Raw genomic sequence first — 10,008 nt, forward strand, 5'->3', positions numbered from 1 at the left:
TTAGCACACACACATAATTTAATAGAAAAAGAAGAAAAAGAAAATTATATAGGACCGAAAATATTTGTATCAATAATTTACACTGCTGCTTACGCCTGTCGCGACTAAATATATAAAAAATTAAAATTAAAATAAAAAATTAAAATTAAAAATTAAAATTAAAATAAAAAATTAAAATAAAAAATTAAAATAAAAAACTAAAAGTTCAGCTAAGACATAAAGAGCGCGAAGGCGGCCAACCGATAACTATAAAGTATCCGACAGATTTCGGTGTCCGACTAGTATGAAAGCGGATAAATTAAAAGCCGTAGGTCTGATACGTTCGCCTAATCACGTAAAGCACAGTACGTACGTTAGTCCAAATTTTTATTTTGACAAGATCCAGATGGGTCTATAACATCTCTTTAAAATAAAAAAAAAAACCACTGACGTAATATACTATTTCCAACTGCTAAGTCTATTCTAATCACCTTCTCAAATAACCTGACAGAGAAGTTATTTACAAGCGTAAAGGTGACCCGAGTCAAATTATCGTTAGCAACATCTGAACATCTAATAACTCGACCACATAAAAACTTTGATCCGAAATTTAATGTGTTTGTATTCAGATCCTTGATCCTTTGAAAGTCACGAGAATCACAAGAAAGTGGTAATGTGACATTTTAATTAAGACCATCCAAGACTCAAAAGACCATCCAAGACTCAATCGGACGGGTCTGCGGCATACTGGTACTAAGGTTGATACTAGGGCCTGTGAATCAGAATTATACACAAAATTTGTGAATCACAAGAAGGTGTAAAATATTAGAAAATATGCTAGGAATGCTACTACGAGAAGCACCTAGTGATAATTCATAACAATTCGTAAATTATGAGAATGTAAAATTCCTAGCATCCTTCTATACAAAAAAAAATTACCTGAAGCAGTAGGATCAACTCAACGGCCAAGGCTTGATTGGTTCGGAGACAATTTCCCATTTTCAAGTGATTTGGAATTATTTTTTGACTGGGAGACTTCAATTTCGTGGCACTCGATGCATCAACTTCCGGACCCAATAAGTGTTTTGTTGACTGAAATATTGGTGGCCTCTTTCCCTGATTCAAACCTTCCTGTTAGTACCAATCAGCGGTGTTGATTCGTGTTTTGCCGATTTTGTCGCTGTCCAGCTCGTATTCTCCACTGTACTGGGAATTCAGCAATTCGGCTCTTCATGACGATGACGGGTAGGAGGTCAAAACATAGAAAATCTTCTTCCACAACACCGACACCAGAGCACGCAAGACGTAGGTTTTTCCGGTTTTTCTGACAAGTTTGATTTAAAAATTTATTTACAAACAACATTGACAACTGTCATTCAATCCCAATGTTATTTTCGCACTAATCAAAACCAAGGTTCTGAAAGCACAGGTTAAGACACCCACAAAGGCGGGTGACACCGAAATCGATAAACGCACTTCCCCTTTCCCCTGGTTCACGTTAAGTGAATGAATTGAGAGAAGGCTGTTTCGACCTCGAGAACTAGCGGCGGGCCAAAAGTCAGAGTGGATTGACTATCTTCAGTTGTTTACGCTAGCCTCTTACACAAGACAGTAGTAAACTTTCCAATTGAACGCGTTTTGAAAGTTTACATAGGAATTGATGGAAATCTGGGACTTTGGAAAGCTGCTAAGAAATACAACCACAACGCAGTAAAGAAACAAAACCAGACTCACAGCGAAAATTCACAGCAAAAACAAAACTGAAAATCAAGAAAATTCGGTAAAAACTTACAAGCTCAGCGACTACCATACGCGACGTCACAACAAAATGCAATTCCACCAAGCCCGACACAATTTCCTTACGAACACCGCAAACCATTCAGACACAGCACTTATTCGAAAACGCGTCGTCCAGACTCCAAAACGCACAACCGTCGCACGAGAATTGTATCACAACTGAAGTAAAACTCATTTCTTTCGCCCACGGCAACTCCGATTTTTCTTAACAATTGCCGTCGTCCGTCAATCAGATGCATTTCAGAAGATCCTGTGTAGATCAAATCGTTGCACTCTTAGCCAGAGCGTTTGGAATACCTAAATGTATTCTGCTGAGTCAGCTAAAAGACACAGAAAAAAGTAGCTAAAACTCATATTGTTGTTGTGGCAACATTGAAGACTTAGTCGAGGGGAAAAAAAATTGAATGTTATGAGTTTTTTAACGTTGCGATTTGGCAACGGACTAAATGTAACACTAGAACGCACGTAAAATACCAAATGGTTTACTGGTTTTTTGTGAATTTTTCATGTGTTTTTAAATGGAGAAATCAGAAACTCAAGTAAAACTCAAAAACGGTGTGACGATTTTCAAAATTCCGTGTGTGTAACAGATTTAATAATGATTCCTTCTGCAATAGCTAATTATGAAATGCAAAGTTTTTTTTTATGCAATTGACGTGTGGCCTAGTATGACAGTGCACAATGTGTACGTATTATTAAAGAACTTCGCACCGAGGGTCATACAACATTTTAGCAACCAAGGTGTGACGATTTTGTACAATGCACATTATGATGCTGAGTCGCATAAAAGAATTGGCATTTTTATAAAGTAACCGTCTGTTAAATGCAACATGTAAAGTTATACTGTGTAGAAAGTAATCTAGCGGTTATTCCAAATGGTTATAAAATGTTTGGAAAACGTAGTCGAAGGATATAACCCAAAACGGATAAAGCAACACATTTTCTGTGTCGAATATTGTGTATTTTGAATCTTCAACATTTTCATGTGGTACGGCGGTACATAAATAAACATATCCGTTAACCTATATACAAATATTTATAACACTGTTTGTAATTTTATTTTATTACGATGAAGTGCGACAACGATTTCTGCTTAATTTACTGTTTCACATTGTGGTATGATCTGACATATAACATTAAACTTGAAACAGGATAGAAATCAACCGATGAAAAACTACTTATGCTACCTTATATTGACAAAAAAAGCTTATTGCTTGTTTTACAAACGGCGCTGCATATCAGCAGAATTATTTTCAAATGGGATACTTCTATTGTTGAAGGCATCGTTTGGTGTTTGATACAAAATCTAATACTTCATTAATCATACAGTGAACGACATCTCAAATTCACAATGACATTCTCTGAAAAAAATGACAGTGAGACATTTGAGATGTCGTTCACTGTAACGCACATGTTACTCTAATTTGCAGTCAAGAAGTAGCGATGCGGTTTTAAATACAATCATCAATAGTTGCATCAATTAGAAGGGATTGACTGTACGTAATTTGAACATTTCGAAGTTTAGTTTGACAAGTCTTATTAAAGCCCTTGAAGAAAACGCAGCCTTTTTGAGTATGTAGTATTCTCCAATAAAGGTGTCAAACAAGTATGGTATATCGTCCGCCCGGGGCACTCAAACACGCAATCATTTCAATATTATGACATAAGTTATGAATACGTTTAAGATTCATTCTGAGTAAAAAATGCGATTAACATCAGAAATCTGCGCTAGTTTTATCATTTTACTGAAGTTAAAAAGTTAAACGAAAATACAGTTTACGAATTCTACAGTTTCGGTAAAACCTTTCTTTTGGCAAAAGGTGAGCATGTCTCCAAGCATGTACCAATAGCCGGACATCTATTGTTCTTTCATTGATAAACGTTTAGGTGTTCGATTACTGGTACAATGTACACTACTGTTACAGTTGTTGAATTTTATACTATCGATATTCTGAACATAACAACATACCCGGTAGAGCGATTCTATATGTTCGAAGAATCTTCGAACAATTTAAATATTTATCTTCTTCTTTTACAAAATGTCGGAGAAAATGTTGTAGCCATTCCAGATTTAATTTTCTTTCAGCTTAGCCATCCTCATCACGGAATAATACGAAATCTTGTTAAAAAAAAAATTAGGTAAGATTACGTCGCAAATGAATAAATTCCTTGAAGGGAAAAAAACTGGAGATGGAAGCCTATAGATTTTACATAATCCAAGTAAGTACGTGATTAACTTCTTCAATTTTTACATTTCGAAAGCAAATGAAATTTACTCAAAATTATGCACCCTACGAAGAAAATACAAAAATTATGTACACGATCTCTCAGGATACAGCACTCACACCGTTCCGTTCGATTCTTAACATGAAGAAGTATATCTCTGAAATATAAAAACGCTAAAACTTTTTCCAAATCTTAATTTTAAATCAGTCAACCCCTTTGCTTATTTATATTTTATAATACATAAAGCAAATTTATATCAACCCTTCACGTCCAATCGGCGTGCCCACTCCCCAATCTTTAATATAAATTTTTCGTATAATTCAATGTACATTGTGTATATGTTCGTTCATATATTTATATTGTATCAATGAATGATTCCTCCCTTCCATTTGCTTTGTCGTTTTTAAACATTTCCATTTTAAAACATTCACAAAAACCCATATACCCTCGCCATCAGAAACATTTTTTTTGCGCGTTTTCTCGTTTTTCGCTGTCACTATCCCATCGTCTATATATTGTATGGATGTATATATATGGATGTATATCTACTGTAATACCACCCTTGCTGCGGATGAAACAAATCTATTCATCTACCATATACTATAGAATACGTTTAATTTATACACCCTTTACTTTTTACAATAAAATTCATCGTTTCTTTTCTCAATTTTCATTTTTCGTTCTTTACGCGCGTTAAAACGCTTCCCCAATTATTTTCTTTTTTTAACTTTTCTTTCTTCACTCCACCACCACCACACCATCCCACATTTTTCTTCGTTTATTTAAAAATGAGGATAAAAACAAAATGCAAAGTTTTCTTTCTCGAGCATTTCGGCTACAGTAAATCTTGCTACCCTTTTATTTTAGTCGTATACATCCATAACGAGTAACGACCAAACCGCCCGTCGATCTTTTCTTTTAAAAAGTTTTTTTTTTGCTCTGCTGTGTTTATGTGTTCCAGCGAAAGTGTCGAAGAATTGAGTGAGTGTGAGGGTTAGGTTATAGCGTAAAAAAATAATTTCATGCGATATTTGAAGAAGAAAAAATTGTTAATCGGATTACATTCAAAAATTAGAAGGTTTGCCGTAGCGCTAATGTATATACGAGGTAAAATTAATGTAAATTTGAGGAAATTTGTTTAAAATTATTATCGAAAAATCAACATAAATGTGAAAATTATTTTGGATTCGTAGGCATAAAAATCTTTGGAATAATACCCTCATCACTCAAATGCCCTTCAAACAATATAGACGTAAAGCCCACCAAAAACATGACGAAGTGAGTGGATGGTTCAAATAGTATTAATTGATTGCTATTATCTGTCTAATTATTGAGCATACCTTATGATGATTTGAGTAGTTTCAATTGTGAGTACTCCAAACTGGGTCAATCCCAATGGGCTTCAAGAAATCGAGTGGTGCGCACTTCTTGTACTGAATCCGAAAATCCGAAAAAATGGATCTTAGTTGGACTGAGTGGGTCTTGAATCATATGGTATAGTCACTATACTATAGTGAACTAAATAAACTGAATTGAAGTTAAGCATCCCAGAGGGGGATAATCCCATTTAGTCTCATACGATTTGGTCCATTTAGTCCAAGAAGTGGGGCACCTCTCGCGAGAAATATTTGTTTAGGGCGACAGATGGCTGACAGATAATATTATTTATGCAGTTGAGTCTGCCAATGAAATTCAAAAACGGTGGCGCAACAGATAAAAATAGTTGGATCGAAAAAAAATTATTTGGAAGATGCGAGCATCAAACAGTATATAAAGGATGAAAGAATTAGAAAACCTAATGATTGATTTATAAGTCATCTCAATTACTATTTTTCCGTCTACAGCTTTAAGCCACAGCGCACTGGTTCCATTAACAAATTCTCTAATATTACCGTAACAATACTAGCATTATATGCAACAGTCTCGAATAGATAAATGATCAACATTAGACAAATTCATGTTGTCGGTGTACACCACACAATATAGAACTAATGTTTGTTCTTAAAGTAATAACAAAATGAACGGAAAAATGTCATTGAACATTATCAAGATTAAGCTTTTTCGATTAAATGGTGTATTGAAGCGGTTATCGGTAATGCTGTAAAATGTGAGAAGAGAAGTACTTCCACAACTATAATGAATGAATTTATAAAACGCAAGTGAAAAACCAATCATTCTCTATTGCGCGTAACATGTTCTTTACCGTGAAATATTTTTACATTTATTTCATTTACATTATCCCCTCGATTATCTACAAATATTTTTGAAATAAAAATAAGTTCGGTGAAGGTAAACTTTTAGCATTTGACAACAGAGAGATAACAGACAATGCTACATTAACTATAGATTAGACTGATGAGTCGGAGTTTAATCACGATCTGGCGAACTCAAAAACTAGATAGTTGACAATAAACGTCTAGTCATCTGTCATCGACAGCGATGAAAAAATAAGCAGCGAGCTTTGACTCTGTTCCTTTATATAATAGCAAAGTGTACGTTAAACCAAATGAAGTAAAGGACTTTGCATTGAGAGCTTAGCGATATTTTAACAAAAGAAATAACAGATTTACCTGACCTAAAATAGAAAATGTTAGGATAAAATTTTGTTTTCTATACGCGATGATGGATCAAGTAGCTCAATTGAAATACTATTTCTCATGATGTCAGTAAACAAACATGTTGACTAACTTAGCATTTAGTTGTTTCCCCTACGCTTTTTATTGTTCTTGAGACTTAGATGTAACACGTTAAAATTTCAACTAGGACCAGACTATGGTCCTTCTTTGAACATTTTTATTAAGAGGCTTTGCTGTCGGTGCTTTGCTGGATTTTAGTTTACTTTTAATGACATCTTCCATCAGAATCCTTTTTGAAAAATGTACGACCGCACCGACGACGAATGTGTTAGCTTTCAACAGAAAATTCATTTGGTTGCAGAAGTTTGACCGGCTCTGAGAAACGTGAGCAGTTCATGAAAATTTCACCCTATTTGGCTTATCAATTGAATGTTAAATAAGCAGGGCTCGCTAACGGCACTAACGCTAACGCTAATCTCGGAAAATATTAGCGTCGCTAATCGGAAAAAATTACCGCGCTTATAGATTATGCTTTCTAAAAAACATAAAAAAATCGATTTTCCTATTAACAACCCACTTTACTCTAAGAATTTCTCCTGATTTTAATATTTTGCACTTGTGCATGGAAATAAATCTTATCATCGAATAAGCGACGCTAGTGAATAGCGGCGCTAACCCAACCCTGTAAGTAAGGTAAGTTTTAAGTAGGTTAGATTTACATGAGGGACTAAGTGAAAATTAAAAACAAAATCTTCAGTTTTAAATATTCATAAAGGGTCTCATGCAACTTACGAGGAAATGTGGACTGGTGATGAAGATAAGTCTATGGGACAGATAATTTAAAAATACTTTTGTAACGTTATGTCTCCAGGAAGTGTCTACATAGTCACAAGAGTGACCAAAATTGATTGCACTTCGCTTGGTTACATCGTAAAAGTATAACAGTTTTCTACTGTAATACATGCCCTCCCACCAAAAAAATAATTACATTCAAAGAAAGAAATTTCCGTTGAGATAAGAAGCCGGTCCATTTGAATAACGACGCCGTGCAGATATTTTCAGCGATATGCTATACTGTCTTAGACAACAACTGAACATTTATTTATGTGTGGTACAAATCCGAAAATATACACACATATACACAAAGGCAGACTAAGTGGGACCAATGTTTTTTGTTCACTTTTCAAGAATTCTTATCTAAAGTCATTTAGCCTCTTTTTGCTATTATAATTTCCATCGTTTTTCATCAGCCATTCAGCCATCGTTGGAAAATAGCAAACCGAATATTGTAGGCATGTATATATAAGTAGAAACAAACAAATTCGTTTGAAGCAAAAAAATATAAATGTGGAAAAAACCGGTATAAAACTATATACGACACAACACAGTGAAAATATAAAATAATCTTAAAAACGGAAAAGTGTGTAGATTGTAGATTTAAGATTATATAGAAAGCCATTATTCTGTTCCACTTATAGAACAGCACAATTTTCATCCCTTGTTTTTCACAAAGTATATTTTTATGTAGATTCATATTGCTGGCCAAACCCTCGATTCGTTTTTTTTAATTTACTTTTTTCCAGCTTTTACAAGACATTATTAAAGAAAGAAGAAAAGTGTTTTTGAGAAGGTGGAAAGTGATTAATCGCTCTAAATAATCGGGAAAAATGATTAGATTTAGAAAGTTTAGTTTGAATATATATTGACACATTTTGAATAAATTGCAATGCTCCATGCCACAACAAATTTACGAATAACTTCCTATTTGCAACCATGAAACCATAGAATAGTGGAAGTTTTCAAAGCAACCGGTATAGTGGTAGAACGTTGGCTTTACAGTATTTACTCTAGTCGCATGATCTTGAAGCAATGTAAAAATGTGAAAGTACGTGCATAACTCGTTCTTACCTTTTTATGTTACTATGAAATATTTTGAGTCTATTTTACCTTTGACTATCGATATCTTGTGAACGTTATATCAAAATTTATACTAACGTTAATGAAGTGACAGATTCAACAAAAAATTTCTCAAAATGCCTTATATCAAAAGAAGTGACAGGCGCCTAATAATGATGTCACAGAAATAACTGTAAAAAATTTACCAAAATTACAGAAAAACCCTGTGGCAGGATGATAAGGCTTTCTCTAAATAAAACGTTTTGACCTTGATATAGGCCTGCTAAAATGTTCTAATTTATGAAAATTGCAATCGTGCCGGAGAAAATAGTATCATGATTGTATAGAAAGAGTACTGACAAAAGTGTGAACACGCACGGAATTTCTGTTTTGTGGTTTACTGGTTTTTTGTGAAATTTGCATGCATTTTTATATGGATAAATCAAAAACTCAACTGAAACTCAAAAAACTCGGTTTTCAAAATTCCGTGCATGTAGTGGATCCTATATCCAAAAGAAATCATTTGTAGAAAATATTGGCAATATCAGAGTCACTTTGCGAAAACATCGACCAGCTTATATGAAATTTCAAACCAAGGGGTCGCCTATCTTTACGAGTTATATCTTGTTTGAAAGCTTTCTCCAGACTGAGTAATTTGTAGAATGATTTTCTTTTTCAAACACTTTCAGTTTAGGTGTTGACCTCCGAGAAAATGCACTACACCGGATGGGTAGTACTACACCGGATGGATTTTCATCGGAAATAATAAATTACTAACGGTTATGATGTCAAAACTATATTTCAGGCCTCCTAATCAATTTAACATAATTTTGTTTCCGATAATAAATTTAAGTTTCGTCAGATTCGTCGTAGGTCGACTTTACTGTAGTACAGATCACAGCTATCTAGGTCGGATCATATCGTGTAAGGTGTCAATCAAAAGGTTAGAGTTCAGGGAACAATATAGGACAAAAAAAATTATGAGCTAGAGCGACTCAAGTTTCACGGAGGTTTAATTTTTGTGCATTCTTTTCGAAATACCGATATGTTCTCCTGCGCGATCACTTAACCTAAGTGATTTTTATATGGTTCTAATCTAGATGCCTAATGAAGACATTCCATATCATTAGTTTCCAGGTATCCGGATCGCGCCGTACTCCGGACCTCTTTGAAAATCGTCAATTCTTCGATGTAAAAGTGATGCTGGAGCCACCCAGCAGAACTTCTTCGAACATATCGATACTGCTAAATGTCTACCTTGTTGAGGCTATTATTTGACCATAATTTCACATTTATCCGATTAGTCGTAAGGAGAATATTGCCTAAATACACTTTCGCCCCATCCGGTGTGTTTGAAAAAAAGTTTCTTCTACACTTTGCCAAAAAAAACTTTATTCGGTGACTCCTTGAATTTCAATTGGTCGAAGTTTTCGCAAAGTGACTCTTAAAAGAGTGAAAATTATCGTTTATAGCGGAGTTAAAAACTGTTATCATTGTGTTTGGTGGTTGCTCCGAAGAGTTTTTAATCCCAGCA

This window comes from Bradysia coprophila, unplaced genomic scaffold (assembly GCF_014529535.1).
Source record: "Bradysia coprophila strain Holo2 unplaced genomic scaffold, BU_Bcop_v1 contig_350, whole genome shotgun sequence".
Lineage (NCBI taxonomy): Eukaryota > Metazoa > Arthropoda > Insecta > Diptera > Sciaridae > Bradysia > Bradysia coprophila.